This window comes from Gracilinanus agilis, chromosome 1 (genome assembly GCF_016433145.1).
Source record: "Gracilinanus agilis isolate LMUSP501 chromosome 1, AgileGrace, whole genome shotgun sequence".
NCBI classification, from domain to species: Eukaryota; Metazoa; Chordata; class Mammalia; order Didelphimorphia; family Didelphidae; genus Gracilinanus; species Gracilinanus agilis.
Window position 1 is genome coordinate 455105648 of NC_058130.1, and position 24027 is coordinate 455129674.

General features: G+C 32.4%; 1 pseudogene; it reads right to left on the reverse strand.

Moving 5' to 3' along the window:
* LOC123252803 overlaps positions 1-22869 on the reverse strand; it is a 43586-nt pseudogene extending 20717 nt beyond the window's left edge.
* Between the last annotated feature and the right edge of the window lie 1158 nt (positions 22870-24027).

Sequence of the window (24027 nt, forward strand, 5' to 3'; positions counted from 1 at the left end):
CTGGGATTTCTAGATTTCTCAAATTTCAATACTTTTTCCTTTTCAATTTTTTTACCTAGCTATACTTTTAGAAAATGATTGTTCTAACATTCTGCAATCCTTTTTCTTTTTTTCCCTCTCCCTCCCCAAGATGGCAGGTGTTGTAATGAGTTAATTGAAAATACATATTTCCATGCTTATCTTGTCATGAAAGAAAATATATTGTTATACACTGAAAAAATACATCAGAGAAATACAGTGAAGAATGGGAAGCTTCAATCTGCATTCAGACTACATCTGTACCTTGATAATGGCTAGTATTTTCCCTCATGAGTTCTGGAATTTTGCATTTCTGATAATATTTATGTCATTTACTGTTGATCATCATACATTATTACTGTTACTCTAACTTTTTCTGGTTCTGCTCATTTAACTTTGCATTATTTGATATGTCTTTCCAGTATTTTGTTTGTTTTTTGGTGATCATCTTGTTCATCATTTCTTATGACACATTAGTATTCCATTATAATCATATACCACAATTTGTTCAGCCATTCCTTCATTTTCCATTTCTTTTCTACCACCAAAAGAATTGTAATAAATGTTTTCCACAAATAAGGCCTTTCCCTCAAAGATCTTTGATCTCTTTGGGATAAATTCCAAGGAGCAATGTTTCTTGATCAATAATCTCTCCAGAAAGCCAAATATTGATGTAAATGCCACTGTGCTGAAATACATAATCAAGGCCAACTATTTTTCATAGTGGTATAAGCAGCTGAGAAATTGGATTGTAATTGGCTTTTTACAAAACAGTCTCTGGGTGCTCTGACCTATTTTATGAATGATTAAAACACTATCAAACAGGTTTCTTTGATAGTTCTTCTTTAAGAAGAAGAAGATAATGCTGTCAATATGGACTCCTACTATACATGGATGTCTCATTTTTGATGTTAAAAAAGCATGCTCCTAAAAAGAAGCCTTTTTGAACTACATTTTGAAAAGAAATTAAACAACCCATCCCCCAACTGACAAATGGTCAAAGGATATGAAAAAGCAATTTTCAGATTAAGAAATCAAAAACATTGATAATCATTTGAAAAAAATATTCTAAATCACCCTTCATTAGAGAAACAAAAATTAAAACAATGCTTAGGTACCACGTCACACCTATCAGATTGGTAAATGTGTTAGTAAAAGAAAACATAAATGTTGGAGGGAATGTGGCAAAATTGAAACACCTATGGATGGTTGGTGGAATTGTTAACTGATCTAGCCATTCTGTAGGGCAATTTGGAATTATACCCAAAGAGCTATAAAACTCTGAATACTCATTGACCCTATAATACCACTACTGGGTCTATATCTCAAAGAGATAATAATAAAAAAAGGAAAGGACCTACTGTTACAAAACTATTTATAGGAGCTCTTTTAGTGGTGGCAAAGAATTGGAAATTGAGGGGAAATCCATCAATTAGGGAATGGCTGAACAAACTTTGGTACATGTTGTCGATGGTTACTATTTTGGTATAATAAATGGTAAGCAAGATAATTTCAAAATAAGCTAGCAAGATCTCAGAAACTTATGCTGAGCAAAATAAGCAGAATCTGGAGAACACTGTACACAGTAATAGTAATACTGTATGATGATGACTTGTGAAAACTTGGCTACTCTCAGCATTGTAATGATCTGGGACAATCCTGAAAGATTTATGAAGGGGAATACTATCTATCTCCAGAGAAAGAATTGTTGTAGTTATCTTTCAGATCAGTATACGTAAAGTTTTATTTTGGAGTTTGGGGTATGTATGAGTGTTGTCTTAGAACAATGACTGATGTGGAAGTATATTTTGTATGATATTAAAATACATTTTTAAAAAGGAATTTAAATAATAATTCATTCAATAATATATATATATAATGGAAAATTAAGAGATACAGCCATTAACCTCTATTTCTGAAGTCTATATTGAATGGAATTGGCTGACCATAATTCTATCAATAAGAGTTTTAAAGAATAAACATTTATATATATGACATACATGGTCCTAATTGTGCATATGATAGCTAGTCAAAACATTAAATGCAATCTATGCACTTAGTCAAAATGTCTATAGTTCCAAAGTTTATAAGCTTGGTGGTATACATGAAGTTAATTTTCTAAGTAGTGATTCAAGTTTCATGATGCATATATAACTTGTTCTGTGAAAATAAATGGAGCAGTATTGTAGGAAATATAGATATAAAACCAACAGAATGGAAGGATTATTCTGGTTCCAAAAAAAGGAGCCACCTCCTGGTCTCCTAAATAGATAATTAGCCTGTCAGGAAAGTTTTATGATGAAACATAAAGAAATGGGAATTAGGAAAAAAGGGTTAATAGTTTCTAATCAAAAATTCTTGGTGAAGACTGGCAACATTCTCCATTAGGCTTAGCATTTTTATCAACTATGTACTGAAGGAGATTGAACAAACTGACATAATGTATTAATCAAAAAAAGATTAAAATATAGAAACTGATGACAGAGAGAAAGATGCATGTGGGAGGTGTGTGTAGATCACCTAATGGGCAATGGAATGAGAAAGTGAGCCATAAAATAGCAATACAAAAGAATTCATTCCTACAGAGTAAGATATGGCATCTTATATCTTATTACCACAATTTGAAATCATTATGAAATTGAAAAAGAATGGGACAGCATTCTTTTTTCAATAAAAATATATTTAGAAATTGAATCATATCTAATGAAATATTTACATTACTCCTACATGGATTTCTGACACTGCTGACTGCCTTGTATTGTGTGCTTTCTGTTCACTTTACATCACAGATACCTTACTATTATGGTTTCCCTTCAATAATAATTCCTTTGTTGTTTTAATTGCTGAATCCTTAATCTCATTTTGACACATCATTATGTCAAGTGACACCCAAGATACTTCCCATTAGACTTTCTATATATGAATTCCTTTTAGAAACTCATTCATAAGTTTAACTTTAACAAATCATCTCTATACAAATGATACATAGTTGTATCTTATATCCTAATCATTCTCCCAAGATCTATTTCAGGAATCTTTATTTTGTTTTTCCATATACCATGGACAGCTTCGGAAAACTAGCGAAGCACATGAATTCCATCAAAGAATAATGTTGTCAAATTCACAACCAAAGGATATATTTTTAAGAAATGAAAGTTTCAAATAATTTTCACTGTCTTTATCCCTTGTACTCAACTTCAAACAAAAGAAAATAATAGAGTCATTAACTGAAAATATAATGTGTGCTATATAATGGGATAATTTTAACCACAGAATACACAAAAGTGTTCATGCCTAGATATATATCAGTATGTAAATGTGCACGTGTGTTCATTAATATATATGAATATATAGCTATATGTCTACATTTTAGCAAATAGGTGGAAAAGTGGAGGCAAAACTGTACCTGGAGACAGGAAAAGCTGAGTCTAACTCTGGCATCAAATAGTTTCTAGCTCTGTGACGCTGACAAGTCACTTAACTTCTGTTCACAGCTTAACCACTGTTTGCCCCAGTTTCTTCAACTATAAACTGGGGATAATAACAGTATCTACATCTCAGGTATGTTGTGAAAATCTAATGAAATAATATTTGGAAAAGGCTTAGCATAATGCTTTGCAAGTAGTAGATGCTATATAATTGTTTCTTCCCTTCTCCTTGCCCTTCCTAAAAATATGTGTAAAGGATTTAAAATAAGTCGGTGGAGTATTTATTTGTTTTTAGAAGTACTTAGCCCATTTAGATTGTGCTGAAAGTCTTATAAACATGTAATAAGTACTTTTCAAAAATTAAAAATTGAATTTTTAGGTACTGAGTCACAGACATTCAAATAGTACACTAGCTATCAAACTAGGTCTTGAGAACAGGTCTTGGGAGTTAAAACAACCATGGCAAAAAAAAAATCTCCCCTTTGCAACTACAGAGGCAATTTTAAGTAGATAGCTGGACAATTATCATGTGGATTTAATTAATGGAGGTAGCCATTCTGTATAATTTATGACTAAGATCTTATTTATTCTCTTTAGCACAATTTTAGTTTTTATTGTGAATTATCAAGACAATTATCTTAATCTCCATTTCATTTGACCTCTAAAAACATATCTAAAATTTTTCCCAGTAATTTGACTAAAAAAATTGAATATATGAAAAGAGAAAAGCATTCATTCATTATTTAACTTGCTAAGTTAACGTTAGCAAATTGTTAATTGGAGATAATTATATCAGTTATTTTCAAATTAAAACTTGGGAATGAAGTAGCTATATTTCTGAATTCCTGGAATAGTTTTCCTGATTTTCTACCTCATTATTTATTAGATCACTCTTGCTTCAGAAAAAAAAGTGGCATATATTAAATCAAAATCATATTTTAATATAAGTCTTTTTATATAATAAATTTTGGAAATTATAAACAATTACATCTAGACATAGGCACATAAATTATCATTATAAAATATTCATTTATTCAGAGATGAGGCATCTACCTGATAATGCCTTAGAACTAAACATGAAATCAGAGGGAAGTAGGGAAAATAATATTCAATAATTAGCAAGATTATCTTTCTAATCTCTTTGACCCACAGATTCCATTTCAAGGTACTCAATGAAGTTGAAAGATGTATTAAAAGATGAATATTTATAAGAAAACATTATTTTTGATACCAAGAAAAAACTATGACAATAGTAGATGTTCATTGATTGGAAAATGACTAAATAAATTAAAGTAGATGGATATCACTATGCCATTGTGTATAATGAGTATGGAGAGTTGTGTAGAGTCAAAGTAAACTTGTCCAAGGTGAAATGAATTAACCAAGCCCAAGAATATATTTAAGGATCCACATTTATAACTCTGATCTCTGAAAAGAAGGGAAGGTGGACCATTCTTAGATAGGTAGATAGACAGATAGATAGATAGACAGACAGACAGATATATATATATATATATTCTCATGTATGCAATTTAATTTACCATATTCAGTTTTGATTTGTTTATATTGTAGTCATGTTTATTATCTTGATTCTGCTCTAAAAGATTCAAGTTAGAGGACCTGGGTTGAAATCTTTCCTATAATGGTCACCACTTGTGAGACTTTGATCAAGTCATTTGACCTCCTTGAACTTCATATTCTTCATCCATAAAACTATAGCATTTGGACTAGAGGGATCGTGAAGAACCTACATTCTAGGTCCTAGTTATGTGAAAAGTCAAGGTAACATATATAACAAATCAGATTACTGAGAAAAATAATTTGAGTTATAGGAGTCTTTGACAAGAAATTTTGTCAGGCTATCCTTGACTTTGAGATTCCATTTTATCTCTAATTTGTAAGGGATACTATGGATCCCTGAACAAAGGTGGAATTAAAGGTTTTAGAGGATAATACTGTTTACACTCAGTAATTATTATCCATACATATTTTGCCAATGCAGTTAAGACAAAATGCAAATAAGTTAAGCTAATGGTTCAGTCTGATTGTCGCTATAGTATTAATATCATAGGATATAGTTCTAAAATCCAATACTGCATTATATGGCAGCAATGAAAAATAATACTATGTATATTTAATTATACATATATTTCTTATAAATAATGCAATACATCAGTCAAACTTATAAATACATTGGGTATTTATGATCTACATTACTTTAGTAGCAATTTTGGAGAATATCATATCATAAGGGAATGACAAATTTTGGAAGCTTTTGATTTTTCTGTATGTTTCAAATAATAATAAATTCCATTTAAGTCAATTTTTACTCTATCTCATCTATTTATCTGTGACCTTGTATATGAGGAGGCCATATGGCTAGTGTTCAGTGTTGAGCCTCACTCAAGCCAGTTCCATGTTAGTTTAGGTTGGAAAATGATACAAAACCAAAATAATGGCTAGAATATATGTACCATGTATTTGTCATATATTATATATGTACTGCTATATTTATAGCAGACTGTCCCAAAAGCTTTCCAAATATTATCTCATTTAATCTTCATAGGAACTTTGTGAAGTAGGTGCTGTTATTATAGTCATTTATAATATGAAGTAACTGTATCAATTGTAAGATAACTTATTTGTCCAAATTCATGTGACTAATAAATGTCTAAGGCTGGAATGAATTCAAGTCTTCCTGCCCCCAGCCCCAGAAATGATTCTTTTACTGCGTGTAACCATGGTCATTTGCTTCAAGTTAAGCCTCTGAGGTCAGGGTAGGTGACAGATATTGCTCACGTTGTAACTGATCTTATAAATTTCTGTATCCTTGTCATAGATTATACCTGTGTGATTCATCCCCTCTTTTCTTTGATCTCTCCATGTCTTCTGGTGACTTTATTGCTGCATACGAACTCATTCATGTGTTCCCTATCCTCAGAAAACCTTGACTCAATTCTTTCTCTATCCACTTGGTTGCTATGATCTGATTATTTGAACAAAGATTTTGAATAAAAATAGTAATGGAAAGAAAAACAAATTTAAAGAAGTTGTGTCAAGGTATTCGATTAAGGGCATTTATCTCAAAGACATATCAAAGTAAGTGGATAATGAAAAGATTCAAAATGGAAAAGATCTACTAAAATATAAAATAATTTTCTCCATCAAAGAAAATGTATCAACCACATTTGGTCTATGAAATAACAGTCAGGAGGATCTCAGTGGGTTAGGGGAAATGGCTCTAAAGAAAACAGACATATGGTAAAAAAAGAGTTGGACAGTGAAATGATTCTGAAAAATCCAGACATATGGTAAAAACAATTGGACAGGGAAATGACCCTGAAGAAAAGAGACATATGGTAAAAAGGAGTTGAGCAAATGTACACAAAAAATCTGGAAAGCACACAGTTTTGATAGTGTTGAGGGAGCCTTTGGATTCTCAAGGTATCTAAATAAGAGGAAAAGTACTGAAGACACAGAAAAATATAGGAAGATATATTACCTAAAATGTGACAGAAATACACTTTTACTTTTAACACATATGCCTACTTGAAAATATGTTTAAAATCAATTATAAGTATACAAAAGTAATGATGCCTTTCAGTACCCCCTAAATTGCCTGTTACTAAAGGTGTTCATATAGAAACTGGATTATCATCTTTTGTTCTTGTGGGCTGGACAAATCCTCTGTACCAAATCAGACACAGCGGAGTCTCCTAAAACTATAATTATAAAAGAGGCTTAAATTAGCCAGCTTTCCTGACTGATTATTTTTGATGCTTTAGAAAGGATGTTGAAGGCCAACGACTGATATCCTCATGTATATGAAAAAGGAATATATTATGGAATCATAGTTCTGGAGTTGGAAGAGACATTAGTGATCATTGAGTCCCATCTTTCCCCATCCAAGTTATGAATACTTAAACTGAAATCAAAACAGAATAAAAGACTTGGGCAGTGTCACATCAGGAAAGATGAAGGGAAGGTTTAAAGCCAGGTCCTCTGTCTCAAGAGCTAGCACTCTTTTGAGTATATTGACTTTTGATACATTGATATAGAAAACAAGTAACATTAAAATTTCTAAACCTCAAAAACAAAACATAAAACACTAAACCAGAGACTTTCTATGTAAGATAATAGATTTTAAGTTTCATATTAGAATGATAGTTCCTTAGTGACAGAGATGATATTTTTAATAATTTTATAATCAATATCCTGATAAAGTATCTGGGATTCTTTAGGTGTTTAAAAATGTTTGCCTAATTGATTAAAAATTATAACATAAAATTACATCGAGTGATATTTTAAAGAAATATAACATTAAAAATAGTTTTCTTTATGTTGAAATATTTTATATTCTACCAAATTAGCTCTATTATCAACCTTTTTTTTCCCCTTGAATTTCCATTAGCATCTAAAGCATCTAAAGTCTTGGGACTTGTAAACATTTTAGTATAGGTCCATGTGATTTAAAAAAAAAATAGATTCCTGCACCTGTTTGTACCTTCAAGTAGATTTATTACCCTTAATTACCCAGCATATCTTATCAGGTAGAAGCATCAAGGTTTCCTCTTTACTTTGCTAAGTCTCTGGAGAACAATGAGAGCTTCTCCAAGAGCTCTGAACTTGCTTTTTGTTGCTACATAAGCAGAAAATACCTCCTGCAACCTTTTCTTTATGACTTTAACAAACCATGTTACTTCTTGCAAAATATACCAAAAGCCAGTATGGTGGCCTATCCTCAATATGTTTCTATAGCCCCCTTTTTGCTCACCACTATGATGATCTTTCAGTAATAAAGACTACTTCCTACCCCACTCCATGAGACTCCTCTTCCCATCACATCTTACTCCCCATTTTACCTTTCAATTTTTTCTTTCAGTTTTCAACAATATTTCAATAAACTTTAAGCGAAGCATTCATTACTTATATGACGCTGTACCAAGTTCTAATAAAGATAGAAAGATGAAGAAAACTACTCTTACAACTTAATTAATGTGTAACCTAACCAGTACTTAACATTTTTAACTTGTTTAATATTGAAGTTTATAGCTTCGCTTTCTATTAAAGGAAAAATATTTTTCCAAAATGGTCACACTGTTTTCACAATCTATTTTTCCTGTCTTTCCCTCTATGGAAGTATTTTAAGGTAAAAATGATATTTTCTTTAGAATATCAAAGAAGTCATCATAGAAAAGCAAAAATACTAGAGTAACAATTGAAAGGCTATGGATCAGATCCTAGATTTTCCTCTTCTGCTCACGTTATCTTGGACAAATCATTTAGTCTCACTGAGTTTCAGATTGCTCAAGTATAAAAAATGAAAAATGATAATAAAAATATTAATAATCTATACTGAAGACTATGGGGGCAGCTTTAGTCATATTTTTAATTTCTATGGCAACCTGAGCTATTATTATAATAGACTGAAATACATAACATATATACAAATATAAACAAACATTTTTAAAGTTGTTTAATAAATGCATTTTGTTCACAGAATAAACACTCCCCTCTGATGGTTAATGTCATGGTAATAGGATGAGAATGGTTCTATGAACACACATTAAAATTGGGGGGAAAACTATGGTACTCACCATAAAGAGTTGATTTTTTCTCATTTATTATTATGTTTATTTTTTTGACAAATATTAATACATATAGAAGGAATTGCATTTCAGAATGACTTCTAATTTCTGATACTTCCTCCAATTTATGTATTAAGTTTAATGTCATATAATGCCAACATTGTCATTAATTAACTAATTTATTACAAGGTATTCCAAGACATGTTATAAGGATTAATATCAACTAAACCAATGATGGGCAAACTTTTTAAAGAGGGGACCAAAGGAAAGGAACTGCTCATCTGTCAGTCCATTTCTAAGGCAAATCTTTTGAAGTTTCATTGTATTGTATCCTACTCATTGTATTCGTGAGATTAGAAATAATGTCATGAAGCTGGATAGAACATTTCAGGGGGCAACATCTAGCCAGCAGGCTGTAGTTTGCCCATCACTGACCTAAACCTTTCTCTAAGTGAAATATTTTGACCTAAATTGGAAAACAGGTTAATGGTTATTTTAAGCTCTTATTTTTTCATTTCTTTCATTCCAAATGGAACAAAGAATACATATGGAATTTTTAAGACATTTCCACATACATTCTCACACACACCATCAGAAATACATCATTCCGAATGCTTACATTAGGTATAAGTGCCATGGTGAAAGTAAACTAATATCAACATAGGAAAAATTTAAGGTTTTTGTCCATTAATAATTTAAATTTGATTGAACTTTTATGGCAAATTTTTGCCACAATAATATGGAAATTTGGGAAATGGATCTGACATTGGTGACTTTTTCTTGTAGCTTTGATTTGAGTCAAAGACCTCACACTAGCTCTCACTAATTCTCTGGGATTCTTTAGTAGCTCTTCTTTGAAATATCTTCCCTCATTAGCATATAATATTCTTGAGGGCAAGGCTTACAGAACTTTGGCATATAATAAGCATTTTATAAGTTTGTTGACTAACTATAGTTCTCAGTGCTCAAACACTATAGTGTAGCTATATTATCTTCTCTATCTTTATTCATATCATTATCTTAGCAATTAATGAGTTCCATCCAGCAAGTAAGGTCCTAAACCTTTCCTAGATGTTTGCCTATCCTGAATGACTTATCAATCTCCGTCCAAAGCCTGGCTACAAAGAGTTTGCTTAGTGGTCTTTACCTCTTTATCCCTTTCACCTAACTTTGCAAGGAGAGAATATATCTGTATCTATTTATTCATCAGGGTTAAAGAATCCTATTGTTGACTATATTTTTAAAATTTCCAAGTAAATATCTTTGAAATTTGGAAGTTAGTTGTAGTAAAGAAGACTTTCTTGGTGAATGTTTTTGATCAATCTGATGATGAACATAGAAATAGATTTTAAAGACAGAGGGATACTCATAACTATTCTTTTTATAGGAATTAGATTGATTTACTTGAATATTTGAATACAAGAAAAGAGAGTTCTTAAAACTGATTCTTAAAGTTCTAATTCACAATGCTAATCAAAATTTTAGAGTAGAATTAAACATATACATTTCAAAATATTTTTTCTGCCTGCTCTCTGCTGTAAAGAAGTAAGGCAATCTGTTGGTAATGAGGGATAAAGGCTGATATAGGTGATTGGAGGAGGAATGAAGGGGATAACTGAGTGTAGGGAAGGGATGAATGTTAGAGGAAGGTAAGGGAATGGATGGGATTATACAGGAGGGCAGCTTAAACACACTTATTCACTAAGGCTAGAGACAGAGGGTACTGGGAGGAAATAAGCTGGGTTCTTCAGGCAGATAAGGTATTTCTAAGGTACAAGAGGAATTTGGGCTAGTCAGAAATGATTAGATCAAGGCTGGGGGTTTCTCTTGTTAATTTCTAAAGACCTTTGAGAGAGGAGTCAAAGGCTCCTCCCTGCCAGTGAAATTGATGTCCACAGGAAGTATCCACTGGGTACTTCCTGCCCAAGATGGATGCCTAGGTTTCCCCCAAGAAAATAAAAGGAAAACAATTCTTCCCTCTTCAGCTTTTTCCTTGATTTTCAATACAATCATTCACCGGAGGCTTTGTATAGGTAACAAAGGGGATTTATTAATGTCAGGGATAATAAGAGGGAAAGATGTTTTAGGTTTTTATAACTGCCGCTAGAGAGAAGGCTGGTGCTGGGGAATGGGTTACAGGAGAGGTTTACACTGAGAGGGTCCAGCTCTCCCAGTCAGGAAGGTTTGACTGCCTTTGAAGTAAAGTATTTATCAAATCACTAAATTAGAGGTGGCTTGTTTTAGGATGCCCTACTTGCCTACAGAAACTAAACCCATGTTTTCCTGCCACCAAGCCTACCCTTTTTCCCAAGGCCCAAAGGAAAATTCAGGGGAAATAACAGGGATATAAATGGAGAGATCAGGGAGAGGTCCAGAGAAATCAGCTAGGTCCAAATGTCCCGAAAGATAAATAAGCACAGGCCAATGCCAAAGCCAAAAGGCAAAAGCCCATCAGTTGGAACTTCAGCATTATTTATAGCCTCAGGCTCCAACTGCCTTTATGAATGTTCTAAAACCCCTAACTGCCAGGGCTGCTTACAGTTGAATTTGCAGAAGCAAAAGACTTCTGCTAGCAACCCTGCATTATACGTCTTGCCTCTACTATAGGAAGGGGCCATGCAAAACCAGTAAAAGGATTGTCAAAAAAAAAAGTCCTGAAAAAGTTCTGTGAGTGTGTATACATATATATATTCAATTTTAGAGGCAGAAATTTCATGCAATTCTATTCCATAACTATTGCATAAGAAAAAATAGCATAGCATTTTATTAATGAAATTAAAATCTAAGCTTCTGCCAGATAATAAGTAATAGAGACAAATTTAAATCCTTATCTTCTGACTCCAAACCTTTCCCCTACAACACAATGTTTTGATCATTTTTATTGAAAATAGATGACACAGAGACAAAAAAAGTAAGCTTGATGCTTTAGAAGCAAATGAGAAAGGGTGTCAATCATTCTTCTAGTTACTAATTGGTAAGCAAATAGTTCTTAATTAATAACTATGATATTTACATCATTTGCATTTTCTCCCCCCCATAGTTCTCTATCTTCTATATATCAGAAAGTCATTCCTGATAGCAAAGAACTTTGAATAAAGAGGAAAAATCATTAAAATCAACCTATACAAAAATAAAAAACGCCTTATCATACATCATTTTCTATACCCTTTAGCCATCTCCCTGTTTCTTCTCTGATCTTTTCTTTGGGGCAAAGCTTTTTTCTGTATAACTTGTAACTATCATGCTTAATTGTTTTATGGATCTCATTCTTTCAGTTTCCATTGTTGTCACTGAATACGTTGTTTGCATGTATTTGGTTTTTTCACTTAAATTAATTTATATATATTTTCCAAGCTTCTATGTATTCATCATGATTGTTTTTTCTTAATACAGTATGTTTACATATCCTAGCTTTTTTATCCATTCCCTAATCAACTATCATCTACTTTTTTCCCAGTTCTTTTATACTACAAAAAAAATTCTGTTATAAATATTTGGCTTTATCAACTTATAATTAGCATATATCTCTAGTAGATCTAGCATGTTATTAAGAGAATGCTTTGTAAGCATTTAAAAGATACATTACATCAAGTAGCATTTGTTCATTAAGAGCAATTCATGTGCCTAAAAAGCTTAAAGAGGCAGAATGAGAGAGACACAATGAGAGAAAGATAGAGAGAGAAAGAGACAAAAGCTTAGAGATAGATATAGAGAGACAAAAAGCAGAGAAATAGAGACACAGAAACAGAGAAAAAGAGAAAGAGACAGATATAGGCATAGATACTTCTCTATCGCAATAGATATATCTGTATATGTTATATATCTTGATAGAAATTTATAATTATATGTGTAGCTATTTCAACTACCTATCTAATTATCTGTCTGTCTGACTTACTATCAATTTGTAGTTCCTGACTATTTTTCTTCTGTTCTCTTTTCTTCTCTCTATATATGCATAAATAGATAGATAGAAAGAAAGATAGATAGATAGATGGATCTAGATATTGACATAGGGATATCAATAGGTAGAGTTATAGTTGTACATAGATATTTTGCACATTAACAATGAGGGAATTTGATTTGTTCAAATATGTATATTTGTTTCAAGGATTTTGCATTAATGGGAAAGAAGAGAAACTTGATTTCTGCTAATTAACTTTTTTTAAAAAATACATTTTTGTCTGATCCTTGAAAAAAATGAATCCACCTAAGAAAAGACACCTAAAGCAACTTGAGTGCCAGAGTGGCACCTGGTGACACTGTACAAATTAAGTAGGTGCTGTCTTAACACCAACTTTGCAATGATTCAAACTAAAATCTTTTTCCAAGAAAGTAGGAATGTTCAGTTTCTGTCTTGCTAATATAAATGCTTGAATACCCATAGTCACCTTCTTGCTACAATGTCATGCAAGAGAAAGTCTTTATTAAAATCAAGTCAGGTATATTCTGGAAATATTTATTCTACTTTTCTATTAAAAATGACTGAAGGTTCTAGCAGTACCATTTCTAGATTCTCCCCATTCTCACAGTTCTGATGATAGACTTCTACTAATTGGAACAGATAAATATTTTGCTTCTATCAGATTTAATCATATCTATGGGAACATTGAATGCTCCATGATATTTTCTACTACAAAATTATCATGTTTCTAGAAACTGCATGCATTCAACTTGAGGAAGGCCACTTTTATTAAATGAAAGACAAGGACCAAGTTTGAATAACTTAATGAAATGAATTTTTTCCCAGAGGCTAAGAAGTTTAATAACAATTTAAGAGACAGAAAACTCATGAAATTCTAATTAGTAACTATTGCATAAGAAAAAAGCAACAGAGCATTTTATTTTATATGGGAAGTTTGCATCCCATGACAGACTGCTGTATCACTTGGTTTGAAATAAGTTTTCTGAGCAGGTCCTGTAGATCAAATAAATATTGCACTTTGCATTTAAGCCTAAAGTAGCATATTAAAATGAAGTAATATATTTATGTAATTGCTTAAAACTATATTAAATTTTGTTGAAGTGACATGAATATTTAACAGCCAATTAGTTCACAGCTGTTATTTAGCTCAGGTAGAAGCTCTTGGAATAATTCATTTTTAAGGTAATTTTTACAATATAGTTTAAATTCCTAACTTGCAAGTCCTTTCATATTTTAATGGAAATGTGTTAATAAGATAAATGTAAGTTGCAAAGACATTTCTTACTTCAGATTGTTAATATAAATTCAAAATATTACTTTGTTTCAGTAAAATAACTGAAAACATTCAAAGCCATTCATTTTATAATGTCAACAAACTATTGAACATCTATTAAAGACTGGTGGGTTCTATGAGGGAAGATTCCTAAGTCGAAGTCTTTGTCCCTAATTACCTTGCTATCAAATAGAAGAGATAAGGTGTCTTTTCTAAGGTGAGTAAAAGAATATTAGAAATAGGTTTAGGGAAAGCAATTTGGACTAGCTTTAAGATTTCAATATTGTCATGCACTCTGATTGCAGGAAAACATTTGGTAATGATGCCTTCTAGGACATTAAAAGATTATAAATACTATTGCTAATATTATCAAGAATAAGAACTGAACCCAGGTCCTCCTGATTTTAAACATGGTCTTCTCCTTTATGTAATTATCTAAGTTTGAATTTGACTATGCAACAAAATAGAAAGTTATTTTTATTCAATTCAAAGAAAAGTTACTTTCAACTTTGGGAGAATATGTACCTGGGATATAGCATGTCCTTTACAATAGGTAAAATTCATTCATATACACTGGATAATACCAGAAAGATATGTTAGATTTCATCTAGTCTCACACTTCACCTTAAAGAAGAGGGAATTGAATTCTAGTTAGGTGAAAAGATTTGTAAAATGTCACACATTCTTGGGGACAGAAGTGAAATTAAAATCCAAGTTTTGCAATTTCAAACCATAATAGATAAACTTTTTGAATTTCTTAAATTAAAAAAAATTATAGCTAATCTTGTAATAAGGAGTCATGAACTTAGCTATATTGGTTATCAGGTAACAACACTGGAACCTCCATTCTAAGATTTTCATCCTTAGTGAACTGCTAGCACCAATGCTCCAATGGCATAGACTAAATAACATATGATCATACCACCATCAAAATAAGACATGAATAAAAGTTAATGGGGATCTATAGTAAAACAAAATGATATGTAAGTCTTTTCTTAAAATAGTAATCATCATTCATTTTAGAAGTGTCTCATGGTTTCTCCTCAATGTATTCTATTTAAATATCATAATTGCTAACAACCAACATTTTCTAATTCTTTTCTCAATTATGCTTACTTGAAATGAATTGATTTCCATTTATAATTATAATAATTACAAATGTTTATTCTAACATTATGTACCATTGAAATATTACAGCTCTTCAAGTTTCTAACCATTTAAAAATAATAACCACATTACACTCAGTATTGCACTGACATAAACAGGTCTTAAAAAGTTAACTCTGCAAAGCACTAACATAAAGTCATACAATGCCTTTAAGGATCTCTGATACTATAACAAATGTCATTCATTAAAATGTCCATAACATTCATAATATTAAAATCAATTTATCATTGATTTCAGCTAATTTGGCCCAAATTTATAATTTGTACATGTGTGAAAAAATGATTAGACCCACTTTGGATATTTAAGCTCTTGTTTTTTAATGAGGTTATTAAATTCCTATTGAATATTTTTTCAATCGATGTGCTCGATTATATTTAGAAATCAGAGAATGCCCAGAGTTTAGCACAGGGTTTAAAACATAGTAAGCAGTTAATAAAGGATTTTTCATTTATTAATTCAATTCAAAATATGGCTAATTTATTCATCATTTTCTAATTGATGGAAAATATTACCCTAGTATTTCAATAGCCACATTAACTTCTGAATGAGAAATGGAATAATCAAATCTAAATTAAATATTTCAGCCAGTAAGACCATTAGTAACAAGCATGACTAGGAAGAACTCAGGAGTTATGCAACAATGACAGTGGCTAGCAACTGCATTAGGTAGAGAAGCTTATTTGAAACAGAAATAAGCATAAAAAAGCAAGCCCATACCAAAATGATATATAAGTTAACTTGGCATTTCTTTGAGTTTTCTGAATGTCACCTGACCAATGCAACATAAGATTGTACTGGAAACATTCTTTCTGGTGTTTATGAAAAGAACATACTAATCCATCTATTTTGTTAATTCTGTATACATGATATTATACTACTGTCTGACCCATATATTTCTATCATTTCTACCAAATCTATTTAAACACTAGCTGGCACATTCTTTCAAAATAGGAAATGATGGTTTTTTGGTATAAATTGTTTTGGATGAAGCCAAAACTTTCTCCTATTTACCACTATTTCTTTTTCTCAATGTTCACCAACTATCTCTTTATTAATACAAGACAGAAAGAATGAGTAATGTATGCTAGAAATAAATATGGTCATGCTCCAGAGAGAGAGTCACCTATATACCTTTCTCTCTCACATGCTTCCTTCAGTTTACCAATAGCAATTGTGCTGACATATAATTAAATGATCAATTTAAAAGTTTCTAGATATTGCAAATAATTTGGTCAACAGATGATATTTGATCTATACATAAAGGTCTTTTGTCTATCCTAAGCTCATAGGAGGGTAAAGCAACCTCAGCATTCTATCATTCCTTCTCATTCATTACCCCTTACCCATTACTATGACTTTTTTGTGAGGCATCATGTGAATTATTGAAATGGTCATAGCAGAAAAACAATGCAAGGTAAGCTGTTTAAAACTGTCAAGTTATAGAATATATTGCAGACTGAAGAAGCTGTCTTTTTTTCTTTCTCATATTTCTGAACTAATAGAAGCATGAATAGAAAAAGAAAGGATTTAGCAAGTTTTAAAACTACATCATTTCCTTAGCAACAACCCTTAGGAAATAGGAGCATGTGCATTGGGGAAGAGGGAAGTGAAGTGCCAAAGTTGGTTATATTTTACATTAATCTATCTATGGATAAAGGAAAGTTCCTCTCATCAAAGTGAGAGACCTAAACAAAATCTAGTATGCATCCTTTGCATTCCATATCTTCATACCTACTCTCCAGAGTGTCAAAGTTCTATATAGATGTTCCCTGTTCTTGATTCACTTTGCTTCATTCATTTGCCAGAGTTAGTGGAATAAGTTTTTTCACTTTAGTCTTTTGGAAATAAAGCCTAAAACAGAGTTTAGATTGCCTGTTTCCTTCCCTGAGCCCATAAAATATATGCCTAGGAAGTTTCTTCAAGGACAAAAAATATATAAATATGTCTATATTCCACTAAACTTAAGGATTCTTTACCCTAGACACTTCTGCAAGTTTATGGAGATGAATTTTTGAATAGAAAATGTTCCAAATGTCCTACTATGGTTTAGGTTTTAATAGTTTAAAATAAAATAACTTGAAACTGAAGATTTTTGGAACACTTTGTACAAACCTAAAATTGACAAATTCATCAAGGCAATTCCATAGCTTCTATTGTGAAAATATTTCATTCTCATTTTTGAAAACTAGGACCATGTTTGTCCCTCCTCTATATTTAAATACCCTTTACATGTCCTCAAATATCCTTTCATAGGATACTGTCAAAGGCTCAACAATAACATATCAATGTTTTTCAGAATGTCAGAATTTAGTTCATATGGGTAACAATATTTGATTAGCATTTCCTGGATTTCACCAATATATAGGAAAAAAAGCGAAAGCAAAATCAGTTAAGCTGTTTTTTATAGTTTTATGCCACACATTTTAAACTTTATTTAATTAATTAATATAGAATATTTTTGCATAGTTACATGATTCATGCTCTTTCCCTCCTCTTCCCCCCTTCCCATAGTCAATGAACAATTCCACTGGATTTTACATGTATCATTGATCAAGACGTATTTCCATATTATTAATGGTTTCAGTAGGGTGATTGTTTAGAGTCTACATCCCCAATCATATCCCCAAGGAACCATGTGACGAAGCAAATGTTTATCTTCCATGTTTCTATTCCCACAGTTCTTTCTCTGGATGCAGTCAGCACTCTTTCTCAAAAATCCCTCCGGATTGATCATTGCATTGCTACTAGTAGAGAAGTCCATTACATTAAATTGTGTTACAGTGTATCAGTTCAGTGTTAAATGTTCACCTGGTTCTGCTTCTTCAGCTCTGCATCAATTCCTGGAGGCTGTTACAGTTCACATGGAATTCCTCTAGTTCATTATTCCTTTGAGCACAATAGTATTCAATCACCAACAGAAACCACAAATATTCAAAGAGCAACTAATCCCAATACTATACAAATGATTTGACATAATAAGTAAAGAAGGAGTTCTACCAAACTCCTTTAATGACACAAATATGGTACGGATCCCAAAGCCAGGGAGATTAAATACAGAGAAGAAAACTACAGACCAATCTCCCTAATGAACATAGATGCAAAAATCTAATATAGAATACAAGCAAAAAGACTCCAGCAAGTGATCACAAGGGTTATTCATTATGATCAGGTGGGATTTATACCAGGAATGCAAGGATAGATCAACATTAGGAAAACCATCCACATAATTGACTATATCAACAATCTAACAAACAAAAAACACACAATTACCTCAATAGATGCTAAAAAAGCTTTTGACAAAATACAACAACCATTCCTACTGAAAACACTAGAAAGTGTAGGGATAGAAGGGCCTTTCATAAAAATAATAAACAGTATATATCCAAAATCATCAACAAGCACCATCTGCAATGGGGATAAATTAGAAGCCTTCCCAATAAGATCAGGTGTGAAAAAAGGATGCCCATTATCACCTCTATTATTTAACATTGTACTAGAAACACTAGCAGTAGCGATTAGAGAAGAAAAAGAAATTGAAGGTATTAAAATGGGCAATGATGACACTAAGCTATAAGCCAGATGATATGATGATCTCCTTAAAAAATCCTAGAGAATCAACTAAGAAGCTTGTAGAAATAATCAACAACTTTAGCAAAGTTGCAGGATACAAAATAAATGCACATAAATCATCAGCATTTCTATATCTTTCCAACACATCTCAGCAGCAAGAGTTGAGAGAGAAATTCCATTTTAAATCACCCTAGATAATATAAAATGCTTAGTAATCTATCTGCCAAGACAAACACAGGAATTATAAGGACATAACTACGAAACCCTTTTCACACAATTAAAACTAGATCTAAATAACTGGAAAAAAAATCAATTGCTCATGGGTAGGAAGAACTAACATAATAAAAATGACCATCCAATCCAAATTAATTTACTTATTTAGGGCTATACCGATTAAACTACCAAATTTTTTTTTTACTGAATTAGAAAAAACTATAACAAATTTCATTTGGAAGAACAAAAGACCAAGAATATAAAGGGAAATAATGAAAAAAAAATATGAAGGACGGTGGCCTAGCAGTACCAGATCTTAAACTTTACTATAAAGCAGCGGTCATCAAAACAATACAGTACTTACTAAGAAACAAAAAGGAAGATCAGTGGAATAGATTAGGATAAGCAACCTCAGCAAGACAGTCTATGATAAACCCGAAGAATCCAGCTTTTGGGACAAAAACCCACTATTTGACAAAAACTGCTAGGAAAATTGGAAAACAATAAGGGAGAGATTAGGTTTAGACCAACATCTCACACCCTACACCCAGATAAATTTAAAATGGGTGAATGACTTCAATATAAAGAAGGAAACTATAAGTAAATTAGGAGAACACAAAATAGTATACTTGTCAGATCTCTGGGAAAGGAAAATTTTTGAAAACATGCAAGAATCAGAAAAAATTAAAAAATGTAAAATAAATAATTTTGATTACATTAAACTAAAAAGTTTTTGTATAAACAAAACCAATGCTACCAAAATTAGAAGGGAAGCAACAAATTGGGAAAAAATCTTTATAACAAAAAAACTCTGACAAAGGTCTAATTACTCAAATATACAAGGAGCTAATTCATTTGTAGAAAAAATCAAGCCATTCTTCAATTCATAAATGGGCAAGAGACATGAATAGGCAATTTTCAGATAAGGAAATCAAAACTATCAATAAGCACATGAGAAAGTGTTCTAAATCTCCAATAATTAGAGAAATGCAAATGAAAACAACTCTCATTTATGTTATGGGGGTAATTTGAGGAAAGGTGTTTGGGATAAGGGAACTGAAAGGAGGATGTTGGAAACTTGGTAAGTGGGTAATCTTGGTTATAGGTAGGCTGGGATTAAAGGAGATTCAAGGTATAATAGGACTGAAGTCAGGAGTATAACACAGAAAGGAAACCAGGATCTTTTTGGGAGAAGAGAAGTTAAACTAAACAAACTAATACAGCAGGCTTACAGACTAGGACTTAGACTCAAACATAAGCTGAGGGAAACAGACTAGACTGAAATTAACAAACAGGCTTTAGTTAATTTCACAGGAAGGGACTTATTTTGAAGTAACACCTTCCTTCAAGATGGATGCCCAGCTACCCTCTAAGCCCAGAGTATGTTGTCTCTTTCCCTCTTCTTCCCTCTTGTTAACTAACAGACAAATTACACTAAATAGGACTATTGAAACACAAAGGGTTTATTTATTTGAAGGATGTTGTTAGGAAGGTGGATTAAAGGAAAGCCCTATCAGTTATCTGAGGAACCTCAGGTGGGAGAAGGGAAGTAAAGATGGAATCTGAGCAAGGACCTGCCTTACTCAGTTTTACAAAATGCTATCTAAAGGGAATAAATAATGATTTGATTAAATTATAAATAATGCTGTCAATTAGATAACTCTTCACAGATTTAACTCCTCTCTAATTTCTCTCCTTATAAACTCCACAGCCACTAAGGTAAGGGAGGGAAGGCAGGGTGGTATTAGGAAAGGAAGATATAAAGGGTCTATCTAAAATAATAATTTCTTAAGTAAAAATATCAATGCTAGGCTAAATTTCAATATTGAAGCTAGATAATCTAAGAGCTCACTCATTGACTTCCTCCCTTCACGGAAGATCCAGTCAACTGCCTCTCTCCTCAAGATTCTAAAAGCCCAACTGGCTTGGAACTCAGCCAAAGCTAGAAAAACTATATCCCCCCAATTCTGTATACTACACTTATCACCTCACACCTAGCAGATTGGCTAAAATTACAGCAGGGGAGAGTAATGAATGTTGGAGGATATGTGGCAAAATTGGGGCATTAATGAATTGCTGGTGGAGTTGTGAATTGATTCAACCATTCTTGATGGCAATTTGGAACTATGCCCAAAGAGCTCTAACAGATTGCCTGCCCTTTGATTCAGCCATACCATTGCTGGGTTTGTACTCCAAAGATATCATAGGGAAAAAGACAAGTACAAAAATATTTATAGCCATGTTCTTTGTAGTGGCAAAAAATTGGAAAACGATGGTATGCCCTTCAATTTGGGTAACGGCTGAACAATTTGTTGTATCTGTTGGTGATGGAATACTATTGTGCTCAAAGGAATAAAGAACTGGAGAATTTCCATGAGAACTGGAATAACCTCCAGGAATTGATGCAGTGAAAGGAGCACATCCAGAAGAACATTGTACAGAGAGACAGATACACTGTGGTAAAATCGAATGTAATGGACTTCTATACTAGCAGCAATGCAATGACCCAGGACAACTCTGAGGGACTTATGGAAAAGAAAGCTACCCATATTCAGAAAAAGAACTGAAGAAGTGGAAACACAGAAGGAAAACAACTGCTTGAACACATGGGTTGATGTGGACATGATTGGTGATGTAGACTCTTAATGACCACCCCAATGCAACTATCAATAATATGGAAATAGGTCTTGATTGAATGACACATGAAGAAACCAGTGGAAATTCGCATCATGAGTGGAGCGTTTTTGAGGGGAAAGGGAGAGTAAGAACATTAATCATGTAAACATGGGAAATTTTTTTCTAAAAAAAATAAAATTAAAAAAATTTATTTGGCCATTTCCCAAAGGGCATCCACTCATCTTCCAATATTTTGCCACCACAAAGAGTGTGGCTATAAATATTTTTGTACAAATATTTTCCTTATTATCTCCTTGTGGTACAAATCCAACAGTCGTATGGCTGCATGGAAGAGTAGCCAGTCATTTAAAGCCCTTTGGGTATAATTCCAAATTGCCTTCCAGACTGTTTGGATCAATTCACAACTCCACCAGCAATGCATTAATTAGTATCCCAATTTTGCTATATCCCTTCCTACATTTATTATATTCCTTTGATGTCATATAGCCAAACTGCTCTGTGTGAGGTGGTATCTTAGAGTTGTTTGGATTTACATTTCTCTAATTATGAGAGATTTAGAACACTTTTTCATGTGTTTATTGATTGTTTTGATTTCTTTATCTGAAAATTGCCTATACGTGTCCCATTTTTCAATTGGGGAATAGCTTGATTTTTTTGTACAATTCCTTATAAATTTGAGTAATTAGGCCTTTGTCAGAGTTTTTTAATAAAGATTTTTTTCCTGATTTGTTGCTTAACCTTTAATTTTGGTTGCATTGGTTTTGTTTGTACAAAACCTTTTTAATTTAATGTAATCAAAAGTATTCATTTTACATTATGTGATATTCTCTATCTTTTGGTTGGTCTTAAATTCTTTCCTTTCCCATAGATCTGACAGAGGTGATCACCTTATGCTTTGTAAGACTAGTTTTACCCCATATATCCAGGAAATGCCTCAAAACTGCCTACCTTCAAGGCTATGCTCCTTGTCAGAGCCTCTTCACTCATATGATTTTGATTATTGTCCTTTTGTGAGACATTGCAGTGGTTGGTTGTGAAGAGAGTCTGGCCCATCCTTCTACTCTGCTGCCATCTTAGCCTGGAAGTCCCCTCATCTTAGTTTGGAAGTCCCCTCAACTTAGTCTGGAAGTCCTCTACACATTTTTATTCATTCTCTCTTCCTGTATCCACTTACACTTATTTCTAAATGTGGGTATGTTGATTTGGTGAATTCTCCATCAAAGTTCCTAAGACACCATCAGTTTTTTTTTCTTTTTCTTCATATTGTATTTGATTCTTTTTATCTTCATAACTGGCTTCTTGAAAGTTTTCTATGCCTTTTGACTGGCTTGCCTGTACATCAGAGGATGTTATCTATCCTTCTTTTGAACACTTTGAACTCTGCTTTAACTAAATCAGGAGCTGAGGTGAAACAAGCTTTTGTTATCCTCCCATTATCTATCATGAACTCTAAGGGAAGTGACCACTTGTCCTCGTATTGTCTTTATTACCAACTCAGCAATAAGCTCTTACCTAGGAAGATTATCAGATTTAAAAAATTGCCCTCTTTTGCTATCTCTTGTTTAAGGGATAAAATTGTTATTAATTAATTTCTATAATTAAAGAATCTATGATCACAAGATCAAGATCTAGGAGGGAAACAAATAGTTACTCCAAATAAGGAGAACTTGGAGGTATCTGCAACAAATCTTTGAAGTTTCTTTTGCTAATAAAATCAGTTTGTTTAAAATAATAATAGTGTCTTCCTCTCATGATTAGGAAGATCAAGTGAGATAATATTTACAGAGTGTTTAGCATAGTACCTCCCATTTAGTGGGCACTTAAACATTTATTCTCTTCTGAAACAAAATATACCACCTTGTACAATAATACCCTTTAAGGTACTCATGCTATATTGATTAAAGTAATATAAATATGATAAATAAAAAAGAAATAACATATGTACAAATATAGATAATTTAGTGTACAGATACATGAATAAATATGGGAAGGGATAATTAAATAATTAATTGGAAAAAATTTTAATGTTATACAGTAAGAGACTTGGCCTTGGCAGTCTTTCAGTTTGCCTAGCACTACCTGAGTGGAGAGGAGCAGTGGCCTCTGGAGTTGTCACCCACTCTAGCAAATGACTTGGGAGCTCTCATACTTAGTGATTGTTAAGGTACTAAGTAAAGGTACTTAAGTTTTTGATTGTTTAACTTAAAAGTA